A 20,167-nucleotide genomic window follows, 5' to 3' on the forward strand; every position below is an offset into this window, starting at 1 on the left:
CCCAATCAAATACAGTCCTTGGTGGCGCCGTTCAGAATCGCGTTCCTAACGATGATGGAAAGTACACAGCTCGGTTTTATAGCATTACAGATTTTCAGAAGCGTAACTTCCACCTTTCTGCTTGCAATTGCACTCAAGTTTTTCGTACGCACAGGTACCGCCTTGGAAAAGTGTCATCGCAGGGGTACCGCGGTGTACTTGGGCTTATTGTGTTCCAGCTTGCACACTCGCTTGCGCGTTTACTTGCTCTATGGCGAGCGATGTGTCGACATCTGGTTGGCCAGTCAGCAGACGCACGTGGATTCTTACGAGCGGGTTGTTTACGGAATGTAGGCATAACACCAAGTGTGTTCTCGGCGCCCTCCTGGAGCATGCTTATAGTTATGCTACATTCTGTTACGGCCGCACGCTTGCTCGCAGTGAACAACCAGGTCTCTCTCTGGGCCTTTATTGGTGAGCCATGTGTACTGCAGCGGTTAGGTAATGCTGTCGACTATCGACAAGTTGCAAAGGACAATACTTATCACAACGCTTTAACAGCGTATATAAGTCGTGGCAATGAACGTAGTTTTGTTATCGAAGGCAGGCCTTAACTGAACGAATCCGCGCTGCCTTTTTCTGGCGCACATTTTTCCCTGCGAGTGATCAGCCAATTGCAACCAAGGGCACCCGGTGCAGCGCTTCGTTTCAGAAGATGACCTGCGATTTCTTTAATGGCATAATAAAAAAAATGCTTCTGGATAAAATGCTTCTGTTCTTCATCGCTTCTTTGGACTGTTGTCCTCATGTTCGTGTCGTATGTATCTTTTATAAAACGAAAATGTTAACAACGTTGTTAACTACTGACGTGGCTGAAAACCAGAGTTCGCAGCCCCTCTTAGCACAACGAATTTTTTTTTGCGTTGTCTGTCGCAGCTTTCACTTTAAGAAAGAGAAATATATTCCGTTTTGTTAAGTGTATGAATTTTTTACTCTATTTGCTTAAGCGGTTGCTTTCTATTCTACATTCATGCCTGTTTAAAAGGTTTGAAAATATGGACCTTGTTGTGAGGTCTCTAACATCAAAAACGCGTTACCGAAATGGAAAAGATTTAACTTTAGGTGTGTTAAAAGCGAGCAGATGAAAAGTTACTCCAGGTAATATTTTCGTTTGATCACACTAAAGGTTATATAAAGTTCGTGCTTGTTACTTCTCTGAAACCTTAACCAGAGCAAAACAGTCTTGTAGCTTTCATGTGCATATAATTCAGCGCTGCGACGGTCTCGTTATTACCGAGAATACTACAAATATCTACATCCATGTGTAGGACCTCCGAATGAGTTTATACTCAAAACAGCGCGAAGGCCTGTACACTCAGCAGGATGCACCACAAGCGCTTGTGGAGACTACTTCTTCGTGTCCCATCCTTCGCGATGTTTTAAGTATAAACTTTCACCAACAAGCCCAGTTCTCTACACTTGCCCGAATGAGTTATTAGCACAACTTCTCAACTTTGCAACGAACGACTACTTCTAAGATTTAATCAGGGGCGATTTAGGCACCTATTAGACTGTACGTAAGAAGGTAAAACCATGTCTCAGGTACCGCTACCTCCTCTTTATACTTCCACTCTGTCAACAACGTGTAAAGCGTTGTCAAGCCACGCAAGGCTTGGGAGAGGTCGTGCTTCTTTTGGCAATATTTTCGCCAGTAATTCACTCCTCTAATCTTCATTACGGGCAGGAGCGGATGAAGCCAGTTGTAAATATATTGAACGAGAGCGTTTGTCTGTCGTTGACGCACGCACACACACAATTTTGGCCTCTCCTGTTGATTTGAGGACAGCACTGCGATCATGATTTTTAAAGGCAGAACAAGCAAGACTCTGTCGCATCGCTTCACAAACGATAAAGTTGACTAAAAATCTACAGTATAGACAAGCCTTGGAAAAGCTGATTTTTTCGCGCCTTCGCACGCCCCCTGAAAACAAGAGGCGTACTGGTTTAGTGGCACATAAACGTGCAACCTATACCAATTAAAATACCAGAAAATCGAGTCTATTGCGCAGCTTCGGTGTTCTATCAGTAATTACAATTGACCGCAAGGCACGCAACGAAGGAATCCAGTAGTGGCCCACTAAGAAAAAGAACGGTCTCCTGCACAGGTAAGGATAGGCAGCTAAAGACAGACAGTTAGCTTCGATGCTGTATAATGCTGCATTCTTTTGAGCCACTATCTAGCACGCCATGTCATAATATTTGCGATTGCAGATGTTACAGAAACGTTAATCCCTTGCTTTAGTGTTCATTCCAGCGAACAAAAATCTGCTTGATGTATTTTTTTGTGTTGTTACTTGTTTTCAGGCTGTAGTATTTGAATAAAACATGATATTAGCAATGATAGCGCCATAAATTGTTCGAGGTAGCTCTAGTTTAAGAGAGAGTCATAACAGCGTGATCTACAAACAGCTACTGTAATCCGCTATCGCGGGGCGCTAACGCGCATGCGCAGGTCGCCCTGAGGGCGCCAGATGGCGCCAGGTGTCGGCGAACCGCGCGCACTCCTGCCGCATCGGGACCAATCAGTGCATGCGCACTGGCGGCCCGCCAAAGCGGATCATGGCAGCCGATCGCTGTATGCTATGACTTCCTAATAAGCATTCATTTAAGGGGTAAGGTCCCGCATAGTGTTCCCATAAAAACGAATAATTTCTTTCCATTGCTGTTGGCGCAAGTCTTGGAAGCATGGAATGTAGTGAGAATGCTGAAGCATAATAAACAAGGTTAGCACTCAGTGCGCACTCTTTCTGGTTGCGTCTATCTGGTACGCCGAAAAACGTAGCCCCGATTCTTCCCTAATCTGTCTGGTATATGATATCGGCAAGATAAGGTACGTCACTTAAAAGGTCAGCATGTACCTTTAATTTTGCAACGTCCTTTCAAGCAATGCTCTCCCGTCATTAAAGAAAACATTGTATTTAGTGATTTTAAAACATCCTAGCGATACAGCATAAAAGAAGCGAAAACATATGTTTTGACCGAACCTATCAAATCAAATCAGGTTTTGATCAAACACTGGTACAATGTTGATAGCCTCCATGACAAAAAGCTGTGACCACAGCTTGACTAGGCACGAGGACCATTTTGCCAACAGCGAGAGTACGTTCACAGTACAAGGAATTAAAAAAAAATGGTTGAAATGCAAGTGAGAAATGGAAGCAATAAGGTACATGCACTCTGGTCATCAACACAGTTTATGCTAAAAAAGCAAAAGAAGAAAGTGAATAAATATAAAACTGCTGTATAAACGTATGTCATGTCATTAAAACTATAAAGTTTTGTACATTAAGATCTAGGAGACAAGGCAAACAGCATTACACAGGCAGTCCATATAATCATTAACACGACCTTATGACCTTATGACCTTATGACCTTAGCAGTTATGAAAACTGCTTAGCAACAAATATGTCTCACAATGCTGTACGGGTTACGGAAGTGTAACCAGCAAAATCTGTTTTCAACTTATTCAAAAGAAGCAGTAAGCTTTACGCCTCTGCTTGTCGAAGATAATTTGTGCGCGGCCGCGGCACAAACCATTCCTCAGATTACTTGGTGGGATGTGTGTGAGTTTGCACTGTAAGAGTACCAATTTATTTAGGAGCTCTTGGTAGCATACGCTTGAAAGGTGCTATAAGCACAAAAGACAGCAACTGTAAATTTGCTGTATACTAACTTACTTTAACGGAACAAACAGTTCATGAGTATGGTGGCAGTATGAAATAGTAGCAAAGCAGCGGACATCTTTTTTATGCCTTTCCTTCCTACCCTTCTTATTCAGCTGCGAAGCACATGACATTAAAAAAAATATATATCACCAACCCTTTCGCTTGCTATGTTCAGAAAGTTGCATTAATACAAAGGATTGTTTATGGGAATTTATCCAATAAATATGATGCGTTGGCTGGCTGTTATGAATCGAGGTTCGTACACTGTTTCACAAAAACGTACTATCTTTCTGTGACTAACTTGGTAGCAGTGACGGCGCAAGATAATTATTTATTTGGTTTGTTTTGCTACAATGAACGAACACAATGTCACGCCTGTTTCAAAGCCATCTCTTGAAGGATGTCTCTCTTTTTTTGCTTATACAGCAAAAAAAAAAAGGCACTGTTCATATAAGCCTCCCCTCCTATCCCCCTAAAAAGCATAGTTGCCCTTAAATTTGTCCCTGTCACCTTTTGTTGAAAATGCATGCGAAACAACTTTATTATTTACTATTATCAGCGTTGCAGTCCCTCGGCGCAACTCTGGGCAAATAAGCAGGAGAGAGCCCTAATGCAGCTCAAGGATGCCAATGGATAAACGAATTGTGTCCTGGCAGCACACCTGCCTGCCTGTGCGCGAGTGTGGCCTTTTTTTTTAAGTACTCTAAATAGGGATACCTGCAAAGCCGGAGCACTCGTCGCGTATGTAACTGCGTGCCTTTATTCTGCTACGTGCAAAAAAAAAAAAAGGCGAAAACTGAATTACCCTCGAGGGGGAATATCGTAGGGTTGTGTTCTTTTGCTGATAAAGCAATTGGGTTGCGGTTTTTGGCCTAGCATCTCGGCCGCTTCCTGTTCCTCGTCGGGAGCAAGCAGTTCAAATAAGTCGCCGTCGTCGGCGTGTTTGTGTTGTCAATTGAACGCACTTGGCCGCAGGCGGCAAACTCTTCGCCGACAGGCACCTTCCTTCCGGGGCCCTTTGAGTCGCGCACAGCAGCGTTGACAAACGCTGCGAACGACTGACTCGGCAAAGTGAAGGTGAAGAGTGCGGTCAAGCGCCGGCGTTGCAAAATGCGCCGCCAAAGGCCCCCACCTTGTTAGAAAGTTGGCCAGATTTCTCTCAGTTGCTCGGCAGCCTGGCGAAAAATTGGTGGCCTCGCTTTTGCTTGTCTTTTTTGCCGTTTTTCGCCTGACAAAGGAAACGCCGACACAGCTGACCCAGCCAACGTTACAGGCCGTCTTCTTTCTTTCTTTTTCTTCCCCTGTATCTGCTCAAACACTGCGACATTCGTTGTTCCTGAGGCGGGACCTGCTTGCATCACACGAACGAAGAGTAGCGGCGATCGCAGTTTGCAGAAGCGCAGAAAGGACCAAAGTGGGCCTCAGTTGGAATTAGCTCAGCGGCTTTCGTTTCCCTACCTCTGTCTGGTTTGCTTGAATGCGTATTGGGATTCTCGTGCCAAGAAATACAGCGCACTTGATGACAGAGTTTGCTGATTCAAGTGCAGAGATGGCACTGCTTTGTACAGACACCGACTTACACGTGGAATTAGGATCTTGGTTGAAAGTTAACTAGGTTTCGGTGACCAGGGAGGGCAGGTAGATTGGTTCCTTGACAAGACAAGGTGAACAAGGGAGGGGGGAGCCTCAGTGAGCTTACTCGACAAGATGATTTGTCTTCGTCTGGGCAAAGCGTTCATCAATGGCGGGGTTGGGCCTTCACTCCGAAGAGGAAGCTCCGGTGAAGGGGAGAAGGGTGTTGGGATGGAGAGCGTGACCTTGAAAATCTTGTCCAAGCAGGTTGGATGCTAAAGAGGATGAACTGGTTCGCCTGCAAAGCTGTGATGAACAAACAAGCCAGCTCAGCAGAAAGGAATCCGGATGGTGCGGAGGATGGAGAGATAGCGAACGCGCGCTTGAATACCTGTGTGTGTCCACGCATAGGGAGCTGCGACCGGTGACCTGGCATGACTGCTTGGGCTGACCTGGAAAAGCAATGCCCTTTACTGCACATGCATGGAACACATTCTACGGCATTTTTACTCTTGCCAGCTATGGCATAGCTGCTTCGTTGTTTTTGTTTCGAGCAGCTGAAGGCGATACTTATTTTCAGCATCTGTAGTTTTCAGCTTTCGGCATTAAATATTCATTAGAAGTGTTTATTATGCAGGCAACTTTCAAAACTGAGCCGCCGTTTCACACGAATGTGCAACTGTCCCGGGTCACAGAAAAGCCATAGTGAAGGCGTTTCCGTCGGAGTTGCCGTTGGTGTTACGAAAAATCCAGACTGGTCGAAAATGGCTCCCACAGATGTCGCCAGACAAACCAGCGGCGCATCGGAAATATGAACCCCGGGTTGCGAGGTTCATACACGCTCACACACGCTCAAGCTACTCCACGCAAGGCTTGGTTAATACAGGGCTTTATACGTATGTCGTATGGTCTTTCACATGATTGTGGTTGTAAAAAGGAACAATGTCCATGTCTGGGTGGGCAAGAGGAATCACTGTAGCATCATACCCTTGAAGGCGGTTGGGAGTATTCCCCAAATTTTTCTAGACACTTATCAAAACTTATATGATCGGTCGAAAAAAATTTATCGGTTTATAAGTAATTGGATCGATCTAATGCACAGTGTTTGCTTAATTGTACAAAAATGTAAATGAAGCGGCGAGCTTGTGCTATCCTGGACATGCATTCAAGTTTGTTTTTTCAGGGGCTCTTAATGTTGAAAAAAAGTGGAGGACGCTTATCAGTCATCATAAAATGTTGTATAATTAATTTTTTATCCGTAAGCAACGAGAAAAGTTGCAGCAACAGAAGAGATGCCAGTTTCAGCTAAAGACGAACCTCATCGGTTGCTCTGTGCGAGGAAACGTCCCCACAAGCAGCTGTCGGCGGCGCTCTGAGCCCCGCCTTGCGCATACACGAAAAGGTGCCTACTTCTCCATCAAGTGAATACATTGGATAAAGGGACGAGGCAGAGAAAGCGTAGGGAACAGTTGCGCAAGTGGTGGTATCCTGCGCACAGAGGTGTCTGCTGCGTCAGCTAATGGGCTTGCGGAGCTCAACCCCGAATTAATTGATTGCGCTTGTAGTGAAGAACTTTTCTTCTCTTTAGATAATGACCCTTCAACGTACCTGACGATAATCCGTTTCTAGCATGACAGTATGGAACTTATAGTAATACAGGTCGCCTCCACAGGTTTCAGCTTGTATCTCACGAGCATTAGTCTTTAAAAAGTAATCGTATGAGGAGGAATCTAAAAGAAAAATGCCTCTTTACCATATCTTCAAATAGCCATCGCAGATAAAAACAAGTGAACAGTACATACGCGACGTGCGCGGATATAGAGAGTGCACTGCGGAAACGTAATGAGGAAAATCATTTATACTTATTCAGTCGAAGTAGCTTGAGGTTTGTCTCGGAACACACCAGTGCAAATATGTCTCCGCATGAAAAGCTTAGATATTGAGACCCTTAAATTACTTGAATAGGAAGGCTAGGCGGGAGACTCTCCAGGAACAAAGGCTGTACAGTTATAACGGTTACAACAGTATGTAAATTTTCAATGCACTTTCCGAGGCTGTATGATAAAGAATGATGATAGTTGGGAACTACTTGCCCTGACTAATTAAAGCTACAGAATATACGCCTTACTTACGATGGTGTACAGCCCGTTTAGCACTTAGTGGCAAACTGGAAGCGTGCGATTACCGTGCTTTGCGAAACGCTACTGCCGACAGCCTGCGAGAACCGACGGTAAAGGCACATGCGCATTAAGCCCGGCCGGCTACTTTATCCACGCATGCGCATTATGCAGCCCATGATCTCCGGTTGTCGGCAGCAGCGCTTCGCAAAGCGCTGTCGTTACGCGCTTCCAGTTTCCGTCTAAGTGTGAAAGGGGCTCTACATGCGGCTCTACATCGGCCAACTTAAGTATGAATAATTCTTACTCGTATGAAACAAATCAGTGCAAAGGCCTTCACCCCGACTAAAGCTTGCACTGTTGTGGTATATTTAACCTCTGCTTACTCACTGTAAAGAAAAAAGCCTGCATGAAAAAAAAAAAGGAAACAGATGGGTAGTATAACCGCTGTCCCATGGAAACGATCGTTCCCGAACTCTCACAAACCAACAGCGAATCAGACATGCGCGCGGTCCTGATTTTAGCGGGAAAAACCTGCAACCCTACTGGGGAAAAAAAAAAGAAACCCAAAGCAACTCGGCTTCTCTGAAGCATATCACTGGCAGCGGTGACAGTGCCCAGCTGACAGTTCGAAGCGATGCGCTCCCCTGGCCTTCTAATGGCCGCCTGCTTGGCAGAATTTCTTCGAGATGTTTTCCAACCCAGTTTTGCGGACCCGGATGGGAGCAACAAAATGATAACACTGAGCAATGAAGCGGCGTAAAGACAAAATAAATCTGCAGAGGCGCTGAGAGGACGGTGGCCCCACCGAGGAGTCCCAGAGGATGCGGCCGCAGAAGCGGAAAGCGGCGCGGAGACGGACCGCTTTGACGCTCCACTAGGCACCGTGCTTGGTTGGCTGTCGAAACCATTATTACCTTTGGTAGCTCGTCGAATGGCCGCGGCGCAGTTTGGGATTTTGTACGCCGGGAGCTTAGGGGGACTGACACCGCCTTCTCCGGGGAGTCGTTTTTAAAGTACGCCTGAAAATTGTTGTCACGAGACGACAGGCTTTACACACTGCCGGTTGTCGAGAGGGCTCTCTTTTGTCTGTACGACGAGCAATGTGAGCGGCGCGTTTGTGGTCTCCGTTAGTCGGTCTTGACCGCTCCATTAAAGATAATGCCTTTCGTCGAGAAGAACTATACCCCAGTGCCGGTAACGGGAGCTCGAAACTGGACATGTTTGTTTTGGAAAAAATCACTTATCTGCCACGCGAATGAATGACGAATAAAAGCCACTGAAACGTGTTTGTAGGAAACATTTGTCAGAGGCGGAAGAATTACTACTGTGTCCGGTTTCCAAATTTCTTAATGTGATCATTGCCCCTGTTTGTCTTTAGCGCGTTCCGCGTGTAGTAGCTTTCTTTATTTTTTGCTATGCTTGCCACTGAAAGCATAAACAGAACTCAATTCTAAAATGAAACGAGCATAGCTCGCGAAAGCGCGAGTTGTATGTTACAAAGGAATATTTTGGCGCAGTTTCCCGCCACATAAATCGTTGAGATGGCTTTGAGCACAGCGCCGCCACTGCAGCGCTAGGCAGACGCGTTGGCCACGAAAGCGCGCGGAAAAAAGACGGTAAAGGAGTGCCCCTTTTAAGCGGCGCCCAGTACCGATCCCGGTGCCACGGCCTCGTGCGCTCGAACCCCTCAGCACCTGCTTATGCGCACTCGACGAACGCGCGCTTTTCGCGGCGTGCGCTTCAAAGCGCGCGGCGAGAGAGGCGCGGCCCTAGAGACTGGAGGCGCCGAGTGCCTTCATCCAGCAACAGATGGCAATGAGCCTCGTTCTCCGGTTTGCCTTCCTTTCACGCCTAAGCGTGCCTGGAAACGCTCGATATGGATTTATATCCGCGCGCCTGTCTATATCGCGCCTTTTGCTTTGTTTCACGGGCAGTTGCTTCACGCGCGCGGCCTCCATGTTTTATTTGTAATCTTTCCCGACGCCTCCTCGAGCCGGCCTGGGCAATTCCGTCTTGTGCCATGACCATGTTCCAGGAACCCAGCCTCTTCTCTCGGCGGCCGTCGATGCTTGTTTTTCCTCGAGGGGTCGGCCGCCGAGCAAGGGGGCCTCGAATCAAGCGCGCAGTGGCAAACAAGAGCAACCCCCCTCGCCGACCGCGCCAAAAGCTCGAAACAAAAGAACGTCCCCGCAGATTTATCGCACGCCTCGAAGCGAGGAGCGGCTGTAGGGTCGCACCCCGGTTCTTGCAGCCACCTTCGGAAACCGTGGCTTTTGCTTCTGGCCCTGTGATTCGGAGCCCGGCCTCTCTTCTTCGCGCTGTTTTCGTCCTGGCTCGCCGCTTGATTCCCCCCTCCCCCACCCCCCCCCCCCCCCACTCCGCTGCTCTTCTACATGTTCTATGATTACCTAGTTTTCTGGCTCCTGCCTTGAGAGACTGCTGCGCCCCCTGCTCGGCTCGTTGCATTGTCTAGTTCGCGGCGGTGCGGTTTGTGTCGCTGTCCTTCCCGGGCCGCGTTTGTTTCCTCCGCGCTCTTCCGCTCCTCTGCTGCCGCTGTCTCCCGCGGCTCTTGTTGGTGCGTCCGCTTCGCCACCTGAAATTTGTTCGCAGCGAGGCGCGGTTACGGATTGATTTTGTCGGCGCACGTCCTCAAGGGCGTTCGTTCTCCTATCCCTGCCACCACATGCTTCTCGCAAGCAAAAAAGTCGATCGCCTTTGTGCTTTGATTATTGCCTCCTCCCGGCTGGCAGATAAGCAGCACGGCTGTCATCGGCGGTCTCGATGGACACACGTAACTGCCTCCCCTGCTTTGTCTCCGGCAGCTGCTGCCTCGGGGTGAATGCGCCCGCTTGGAAGCGACGCACCCAAAGATGCGTCCGCGCACTGGACAGCCTTTCGCGCTCCGGTACTTGTGAATGGGACAAACAAAGCGCCGGATAAAGCACGAGCCTAACAAGAAAGCCAGAAGATGGCCGGAGTCAGCCGCGCGTAACAGGGCGGCTGCAGCAGGGATGGCGCTCAGTATTGGCTTCAAGTCTCATTGTTTTCCGGATTGCATCTTGGAGGAGAAGCGGGGGTGAGGGGGGTAGCTGTGGACAACACAGGCGCTAAGGCAAACCGGCACACAGCTGGGTAGGAGCATTTGTTTCGAGCAGGCGTTGGGACACAGTGCCTGAGCGTCCCTGATAAGGCGTGGTTCCCGAAGGAACATTGGGGATTACTCCCCAATTGGATTAGTGATTACGCGACGCTCGCGCGTGCTGAGGGCCGCCTCTGCAACTGCGCCCATCGACCGATTCAAACAAACACAAAGCGGCTGGAGAAGGCGTCTTCCAAGTCTGCCGTCACACTGCCTCTGAGAGAACGGGGTGGGGCTGAGAAGTTAGCGGCGCTGCTGAAGGAGCAACGCAGCACCTTTCGCTTTTTGCGGACGGTTCCGCGTTGCGTAACCTGGAACAAGGCAGCGCGTGGCCCGGAGACTAATAGGATTGCTCTTCTTTGGGATCAGGCGACACGGTTTTCTGAGGCGCCCGTGAGAGATGAAATCTCCGGGTGGGAGACAAGGTGCGTGGGGTACCTGTCCTCTCACCTTTGTCCGGCGAAGGGGGCGTCTTGTCGGCGAACCTTTTCGTCAGCTTTTCGGCCGGAGCCAAGCTTGCATGTGGATGCGACGTGACGCCGAGATAAAAGACGCTAGGCTCGTAGTTCACGTTATTTACTAAGTGTAACATCTGGCGACGCTTGTGGTGTCGGCTCTGCACCTTGATTTCGCCAGTGTCGTGTCGAGGCGCTAAATCTTCCAGCTTCCAACAAAAATATCTCACCTGTCATATTTGTGTTGGCGCTGATAGAATAAATTAGGCCATTAATTCTCATAAATTAGTCGTGACAAAGCCTTCCATGTTAGTGAAGACAAGAAGGGCCGAATGAAATAAAAAAGCATCCTGCTACGTTTTATCCGGGAAGGTCAATCGTGGGCTTTGGCTGCACACCGCAACCGTTTTGTGCGAAAGGAGCGAGAACCATTGAGAAAGACATCTCTCCCACACTCTGGCGCGAAACAAGACATAGCGGTGACACTGCACTAACTTGGCGGTCAAGCCACCGGCTCGCTGCTTGCGCCCGTTGGACGCTCTGACCACAAAGACGGCGCAGCGCGAGCGCACAGTTGCAAATTACGCGTTCCCAGTGTAGCAGTGCACGGTGAACTCCGATTGGCGCCGTCTTGGGCGGCAGAGCCGCGGGCCTGGCGTGCCTCGTCCAGCGCGGTTCACGCACAATTTCGGCCGTCACGACAGGGTGGCCAGGCGGCGCTGGACACAGGGGGGCTCTTTAGTAGGCCATTATGGGCGTTATCCGGAGCCCGGCGCTTGACACGCGGAGGGGGCCGCTTCCTGTCCAGGGCCGACAAGCCGGGACGACTCGGCGTGCCGGTGATGAATGGTCCTCGGGGACACCGCGTTCTGTTGTGCCCTCCGCGCTGCCCTCCGCACGAATTCTCGATTTATGGACTGTCGTTAGAAAGAATCCCTCGATTTATGAACAACGATCATGCCTCCTCCTTCTCCTCCTCTGAGTTTTCCGTCCTTGGCTTGCGTTTCTGGAGCACGAGAATATTGCGGCGGTTCGTCGATGCACTTTTTAATCTTTTGTTCTCTGCCGTCTGTCGTCTGCTTCTGATGCGCAATCATTCGTCTCGCGGATGAGTTTTAGAGGGGCGCGCGCCTAGGAGTTGTTCTTTTGTTTCGTCTCCGTAAACATCTCGAAGAGCGATGCCGGAAACGAGGCTAACTTCTCCCATTTGGCGCCGCGGTTACACCGCAGGCAGGGACTCGGAGATGCGAGCGCTGCTCCCGACTCCACCGCCAGCGAAGTGAAGTTCGTTCTGAAACGAAGAAGCGTTTGCGTTTGGATGGAAGAACGCGGGCAACTTTCCTCGCCATGCCTTTTTTTTTTTAAAAATAGCAGCTCCAAGGTATGTCTGTAGAAGTGTCAAGCGATGGTGGGGTTGTTCTGAAATTTCCAAAGCTTAAGCTCTAAATCTACTGCTGATATGCTTCTTGAAGCGTTCTATATGCTCTTTTCGACTCCATTAGCTGATGTAGATCGTCAAGTTTATGGTGACCAGGTCATTTACTAACGTGTAAAAATCATTGTTCTGGGCATCCCTTTTATTCAAAGATGCATCTGCTGGAAATTTGTACTCCTTTAGAGTTTAATTTTTGATTAAAATTCTGCAACGAGTTAGAACTGGTGTCTGTGCCAACAGCACAGCCAACAGCATTACAAACAGCAGTCAGGGCGACATGTTGCTGTGTCGATAAGGGCCATGAGTTATGGATGCTGCTTTCTCTAAAATTTTTTCCACTTCGCCCGTCAGGTCGCATCACAACACTCCAAAATATCTTTCCTGTATTCATTTCACTGAGCGTGAATCAGGTATCTGAAGATGTTAACAAAACAACGTTGAATTTATAAACCCTCGTCGTATAGTTTAAGTAGATTGATACATTTGGATCGCGGCGATTTTAACTTTTGAGTTACTTGATTTAAATAATAGCTCTGTTGCCAAAAGCCTGGTAAATGAAAAAGAGAGAGAAAGAGAGAGAGAGAAACTTTAATGAATAAAGGAGAGGTCTGCCTTCTAGTGCTTCTAGTCTTGCCATTGCGGTCCTGTTCTAATACTGTTCATTGTATTGTAGCAAGGCAAAAATTCAACTAGTTTTCATAACACACACACACAAGAACGATATACTTGCTGCTAGTTAAAATAGCTAGTCATATATGGATAAGAGGGGTGTGTGATTAGCGAAGAGCCAATGGTTTTCGTGGCATCTTTACTGCACGCTTATCTACCGATCGTTAAGCTTCAATAAATTCGTCAGTCGGCCGCCTGTACAGCCTTCGGCGAATGGCCTAAAAACTTCTGGCTTCAAGGTGTAGGTCTTGGCTAGCTGGTAACCTATGCGTGACACCAAGCGCGCAGAAAACGTAAGGACGAATGAATACTTGTATCTTGTTTTGTAAGCTCTTATTTGTCTTCTTCATTCATCCTTGTGCTTTCAGTGAGCTTGGTGTCCCCAGCGCACCTTTCACCTTTAATTTTTTATAAAGTTTAGCACCAGGTCAGTATCATCCGAAGACACGCGGACAGGTAGCCAACCCCAAACAACTCGCCAACTTAGAAGTCTGGCATGGCAAGTTTTTCCAAAGATGCTACGCATGGAACAATACCTTTAAGTAGACAAGACGCTGTCGGGGACACTGGTCTTGTTTATAGAGCAATAAACGCACTCTAAAGAAGTGTCAGAAATTTCTTGCGGTAACTTTATTTATATGTTTTCTTCTAAAGCGTGAAAAACAAACAACGGACATCCTGACATAAAATCAAGATCAAGGGAAGACCGGAGCAAACCTGCATAACAAAAAAAAATCAAAAGTGCAAGTTCAGTGCATTGAGTGTGTTCTGTGTGTCTTCATTCTCGTCCGTTGTCTGCCAGCGCTGTGTTGCAAAAGAATGCTCTACCTATTCGCCCAGCATCATACCTTGCTCAAGAAATGACAACCATGTTTTTAGATCCGTAGCTCTTTCTTCAAACCTAATTACTTGTTTTTTAAACTGCTGACGTCTCAAAAAGATGATTCACATTCCAGGCTGCGTGCGCATCATTCTTCTGTTTTTCGGCACTGCCGTGCGTCGGCGACGCTTCTCACGCCTTGACGGCTGTGGACTCGGTTCGGTCTCAGCTCCGGCATGCCTTCGCATGCTAATTGGTGGCGGTGACTGACACGCACGAAAAACCCGAGCTCATTGCGGCGATGAAGGCGACGACAATAAAATGTGCGCACGACGTCGCCGGGACGAACATAAACAAGGGAAAAAAAGGTACTATGAAGGCGAGAAAAGCGATCGCGCTTGTTCCACTCCCTTCGGACAACCACATTTTCTCCAAGTAGGAGAAAGGTAGAGAAAAAGCGTTTATTGCATGACCAAGGGCTTGGTCGCTGGTTTGATTGGGTGGGTTTAGATTGGAGTTCGGCGCGGGATGTTGGTCACCCACCACATGGCTGCTGTGGGCCACTCTAGGTCTACCAAGAGCGGCCATGGTGTTGGCTGGAGGACAGCAGGTGGCACGACCCCGCTCTCCCTGGAATGGCGTTTGTGGGGAGGGGGAACCAGTGGGAGGCAGAGTGGGGACTGCGTGGCGCGTCTGCAGGGCCAATATGTACGCGTAGTGTCAGGGCAAGCGACGCCACAGATAGCTAGGCAGGCCAGGGCAGTTCACTGTGTGGTGCTGGCGCGTCTACACGGGCTTGATGTGCAGCCATTCCCGAAGCTCGGCGCCCGACCAGCACCTACGTCGCCATATCAACCAAGCGAAACTCGTCGAGTGGGCAACTCATTCCTTCTTGAAAATAACACGCGCGAGCAGCCGTTATTACTCGCTCGCGGACTGGCAGTGACTGATTCTCAGTCCGCTGACACTTTCCGCGTTTTTGAACTAAAAGCACGAGACTTCTGCCGCGTCTCAGCTACAAGAGCTTGATTCGCGTGACGATCTGACGATAAACGGCAGGGAATAATCATAACCGCAGTGAAGAAGAGGATATCATCGTAATAAAATCTCATCCTCGCTGTGCTGTTCGGGAAAATGAAACGTCTCCCGGCGGCACTTTGTTGCGCCCAGAGATTGCGCAATCCGGCACGCAAACTGACTATTTGGTCGAGCACTGAGAGTGACAAAGGGCCAAAGGAGGCAGACTGCGGCGACTATTCACCATCCGCTATTAATCACCCGCTCCCCCTCCCTCATACAGAATCGCGGACGTCTCCGCACATGTATTCACGGCCCGGGGACGTGTCGTCTTTTCTCCAAGCGGTGACGGAAAGAGACGAAGAGTGCGCGCTTTCTCGTTCGGCGCGCCGGTATCTAATGGTCCCCGAGCAAGGTGGCTTCGAGAGGCCAGCCCGTAGAGGCGCGCTTCCGGTGATGAGATCAGCGGCCGAGGCGGCGGAGCAAGAGGGGGGCTGCACGAACTGGGTGCCAAAATGCGGTCACAAAGAAACTGCGACGCTCCTCCGTTTCGTCGCCATTCTTTTCCGAGAGCGAAATGTGAAAGGATAAGAAAATTGACAAGAACAGGGCGCAACAGCCCGAGCCCGAATGCTCGCTCCTCCTCTTTTCTTTTTTTTGCGCCGCCCTGTGCCTCTTCTTAGACGCTTTCATTTGTCGTCTCCGGCGAAGGCCTCTGCTTCTCTCTACCGGTTCATCCTCTCCGCCTCCGCGCTGAAGCGGCGGGGAGAAAAAAACTTATTTCGCTGAGAAGACATCATCATTCGTCACGGCGGCATTGATTGGTGCCTTACTTGGGCACCAGCTTAGAGCGCATTAATTTGCAAACGACTCTGCGAGTGGCTGTTATTCGGGCTCGCAGAGCGCGCCGCGACGAGCGAACGACACATCTGCTCGCTCCTCTCCCTGGCCGCAGGTTGCCGTGGAGCACACCCTTTGTTAGCCGCGAGTTTTTGACAAGATTAAAGCCGGCGCGCTCGCTGGAGGCGGGCGACAGCCTTCATTTTCGCACCGCTCCCCGAGAATGGAAACAAGGCAACTAATCTCGACTTGTTTCGGATTTGGAACTCGCTTAGAAATACTTGTTACCTGCTAGCGACGTGGTCTCTGCCAAGTCATAACCCCTCCGCCTCTACGCCTTCGTCCTTACTTTTTTTAAATATTTTTTTTCGACTTTGGCCTTACGAAGCACCGCCTCCTTCTCTTATCCGCTCCTCATACATATATTTTCATTTCATCTAGCTCGCTATGGTTTGCGCACTCCTAGTTAATACCTAGCAGCATGGGCTAAAGTATCAATGAAGAAGGTATGCACGACCTTGGCGGCAGCACTGCTGGTGTCTATCATTTGGATGCGTATGAGTCGCTCTACCACCCGAGCTAATCTTGGACGAATAGCATATGGTAGGGCGAGAGCAAATTGATTACCAAGTAAAAGTTGGTCAAATGTTTAGGGGAATCTCCCAAGCTGGAGTAGATTAATAATCGCTCATTAAAATCAAAGTACCGTTGGTTTTCGCAGTGCCTTCGGCAGAGAAGCATGCCACGAGGGCCGCTGCAAGGCTCGCCCTAGAATCGGCACTGTGCACCGGCTGTCCAGGCAGACAGTCTTAGTTGCAGCAGGAGCTACGTCTTTAGCAACAGATTAACCCTTGTGACAAATAGCCCTCTCACAATGGGCGAGAGCCCCGGGCCAGGAAGCCAGTGGCAAATGCCTCTCAAAAGAGGCCCTCCACCCAACTGGTTGTCGTGATGTCATGCGTAGTCTGGTAACGAAGCCGTTATGTTACAAGAAGCAGCTCGAGAGGCCATCAATCAGAACACGTTACGGGAAAAGCTGTGGTGATATGGCCGAGTGGTCTAATGGCGTATTCCAGTCAGCGATCTGCAGCACGTTTTCTTCCTACATGCACTGAAAAGTGTGTTTTAAAGGACGCGTTGGATACAGACCCTGAGTTCCTATTAAATGTGCCGACACCGCGAGCGGTTTCGGGCTCCTTCGCTGATTCAGGGCGATACTCTGGATCGCCGATCGGAATACCCCATAAGGCTGGCAGAAATGAAGCTGTTCTGTATGCGCCGGCGCTGGTTCTAATTTCGCTTAGGGCCATAATTATGATCAATGTATTTTTTGTAGCGAGAGCTACATTACGCGCAAGTCTTGCCTTGCGCACCGTGTCCTTGAGCCGTCTCCTAGCAACCGCCGCAGCTGGCGGCCGCCGCTCGCCGCGCCATCTGGCGTGACATCACAGGAGGAGCCGTTGCCGCGGCGTGCTGGTGAAAACGAGTTGCAACGCCTGTGCGCATGCGCCTTAGGAGGAGTGGGGGTTAGTGCAGCTGTGTATATATAGAAAGCGGCTCGGAGGAGCCGTCGGTAGATATGGATAGTGAGTCGGAGAGACTGAAAGAAGCCAGGCTTCAACTACAAGATGAAGAACCGGAAATAAAATAAATGCGTCACACTTTGATGCATAACAATGTCCCGTCTTTAATGTAGCCGCAATTAGACGCAACGGGGGGATAACAACCACAGCTAAATATTGGACGTAGCCGGAGAGAAACCAAGCTAAACGATAAGGTGTAATGAAGTTTAACCATACTCTCGCTACGTATATCCTGGCCTAGCTGAGCTAATCCACTGCAATTTTTCTGCTTGCTGCTATTCCGATGAAAAAATGCCGAAATGTTTCGGATAGGTTCGCCTTCATGCACGGACGATGTACGCCTGAGTTTGCTGAGAATGAGAACTGAAAGGATTTCACGCCTAAAACGCCGGGCTTTATATTTGCGCCAGGTGTATATGGGCATGCCATTGAGAGCTGCAACTTTTGATTGAACCATGCCCGCATTGAGAGATGTTTTCATGTCCTGCCACATATAAGTGAGGTCTCCGCCACGCTTTTGGCAGCACACTTCCGTGCAGCCGGGATCATTGTCCTCTTTCGCCAACTTGTCAGTGAACGAGTACCTAGTAGCCTTTTAGAGGGGAAAGAAAAAACAGCCTCGCTCCTAATTGTAGGCTGGTAGAAAGCATAATATATGTTTTACAGATACATATTTCCTCCTTTCAGGGCTTCCTTATCACTCTTTATGCAACCAAAACGTATCTAAGTTTTACCCAGCTTAAATTCTTGGTGTAATTCACGCGTTAAAGAAGTAAATGAGAGGGCCGGTGAAGGAAATCTGCAGCGCTTTAAAAACTGTGCCTCGCAATCCATCAGCTCGGTTATCGGGACAACAGTTTATTTGCGCTCGGAACGGCAGACGAAACAATGACTTCAGGCGCGAAGGGAAAGCGCTTCTGCACCAAGCAGCCAAATGGTACTACCACGCCGTAAAAAACAGCGTCGCGGCGACAACGCTCATTTCGCGCTTGCAGCAGCAGTTTGCGAAGATAGAGGAAGAAAGTTTCAGTATGTATGGATTTCGCGCGGCGAGGATGCGAGGCAGCTGGCCGCCGGGCGCGTGCGTTGCGGTTCCGGTACAGGCAAGCGAGCCGGCAACAGCGGAACCGAATGCGTCGTGGAGCGCAGAACGCGCACGGAGGGAAGGCCACGTGTTTCGCACACGGCTCGACGGAGATCTTTCGGCAGGCTTGTTTCCGTGGGGCGCGCTGCGGAGAGTGCCTTCCCCGACCTCCCCTTTTGTTGCTGTTTTCTTCTGGGCGCCGCCACATGATGCTTTAGAGCCTAGGTGTCGTCGGAAATAATGGCTGTATGCGGTTCTTTAACTCAATGGCAAATCGCTTTTCTTTCGCGGAGGTTATCCTTGTCGCAGCTGTGTGGAATGTCCTGCGTTCGCGGTACATCGTCTGCTAATTTACACAGCACACCTTCTTACTTGCATAGCTGTGTCCATTTTGTATACCAGCACGAGCAAACAATTGTAGGGCCAATAGCAGAAGCCATTGTAGGCCCGTAAAGTATGCACATATGAAGAAACAATCAACGTACATGCGTTTTAAAAATGAAAAACTAAATAATTCTGTGCAGTAGTTTGCCACAGGACAACGACATCAAAAGAATAATAAAAGATATTCAGTCGGTGCTGTCTGTCCACTCTATGTTTTGAGTAATGTTTGCATTAGGTATGGTACCATGCCTTTGGGTTGAGGCGCGTCGCGAATGCTGCGTACGCACAACATCGGCGATTGCTCAATGCGTAGGTTTACCTTAAGGCTCTGCCACTCTATTAGTCGGCGTCTGCTCTTGCTCTCGGCTAGTAGTGTTGATTTCACTTCACTTCGGGGCAGAAAATGCCACGGAAAAAAAAAGCGAAAAAAAAGGTGAGCTTTTTTTTTCGAGGAAGTGAGAAATAATGGCTACTTACAACTGTCTTTACCGTAGCTCAGCGGCAGTTGAAGTTGATTCTCGACCACGGCTTTATACTTTTCTGGTATTTAATTGTCGCGATGTCAGCGGTGCGTGGCACGCGGTGAAAGTATGTAACAAGCGAAGAGCGCCCATCCTCCCGACTGGTGCGTGAAGAGCTCCGCGCGAGCAGTTTGTGAACGAATCTTCCTCTCTTTCCGCCGTTTTGCGCGATAGCTGCCGCAATGCGAGCTTTTTTACTTGTTCGCCTCGTTCACCTCTTTCCCGAGTAGTAATTGAAACGACAGCAGCTCTACCTCGGCTCGGCTCGTCATCTGCTCGCGGGCTCTGATCGTCCATTGTTGTTGCCGGAAGTAGCACTGTCCTGCGACTCCGCCGAGTAATGTATGCGATCATGCGCGGCGCAGAATGCGCGTAATATATACGGCCGAACCTGCTCACATGGAGCGGCGCCTTCGACTCCGACCACGTCGGACAAAGCCAGTCGCGACAAGCACACAAAGCGGCCCGATTGTGCGCGCATACCGTTAGTCCTTCGGAAGAATATAGCGTGACGAGATTTTTTGCGCCTAGGAAAAGCCGAGTTGCCCTGTCCCGCGGTGCCTGGTCTGTATTTTGTGTTATCCTTTGCACCTCCCGCGCTCGGAACTAAACCATCTCCCACGGGAACTGATTGCGTCTTCCACACTCTTGGCACTGTCAGTGCGTCTTGTGAGCATGCCTATTTGGTTAAGTTTGTTATACTTTTCGGTATTCTCCGACCGGAAGAAAGTTGAGCGCCCCTTTTTCGGTCGTGAAGATTCACAACAGACAACTGTTTCACAGAATCTTTCCATCTGCCCGTAGGCGATTCACGCAAAAGTGGC

At 49.2% G+C, this 20,167-nt stretch overlaps 1 protein-coding gene across 3 annotated transcripts in view; it reads left to right on the forward strand.

Moving 5' to 3' along the window:
• LOC149351309 (band 7 protein AGAP004871-like) overlaps window positions 1-20,167 on the forward strand; it is a 196,364-nt gene that overhangs the window by 53,439 nt on the left and 122,758 nt on the right. The window lies entirely within an intron of this gene.

This window comes from Amblyomma mixtum, chromosome 3 (genome assembly GCF_055824585.1).
Source record: "Amblyomma mixtum isolate Tamu chromosome 3, ASM5582458v1, whole genome shotgun sequence".
NCBI classification, from domain to species: domain Eukaryota; kingdom Metazoa; phylum Arthropoda; class Arachnida; order Ixodida; family Ixodidae; genus Amblyomma; species Amblyomma mixtum.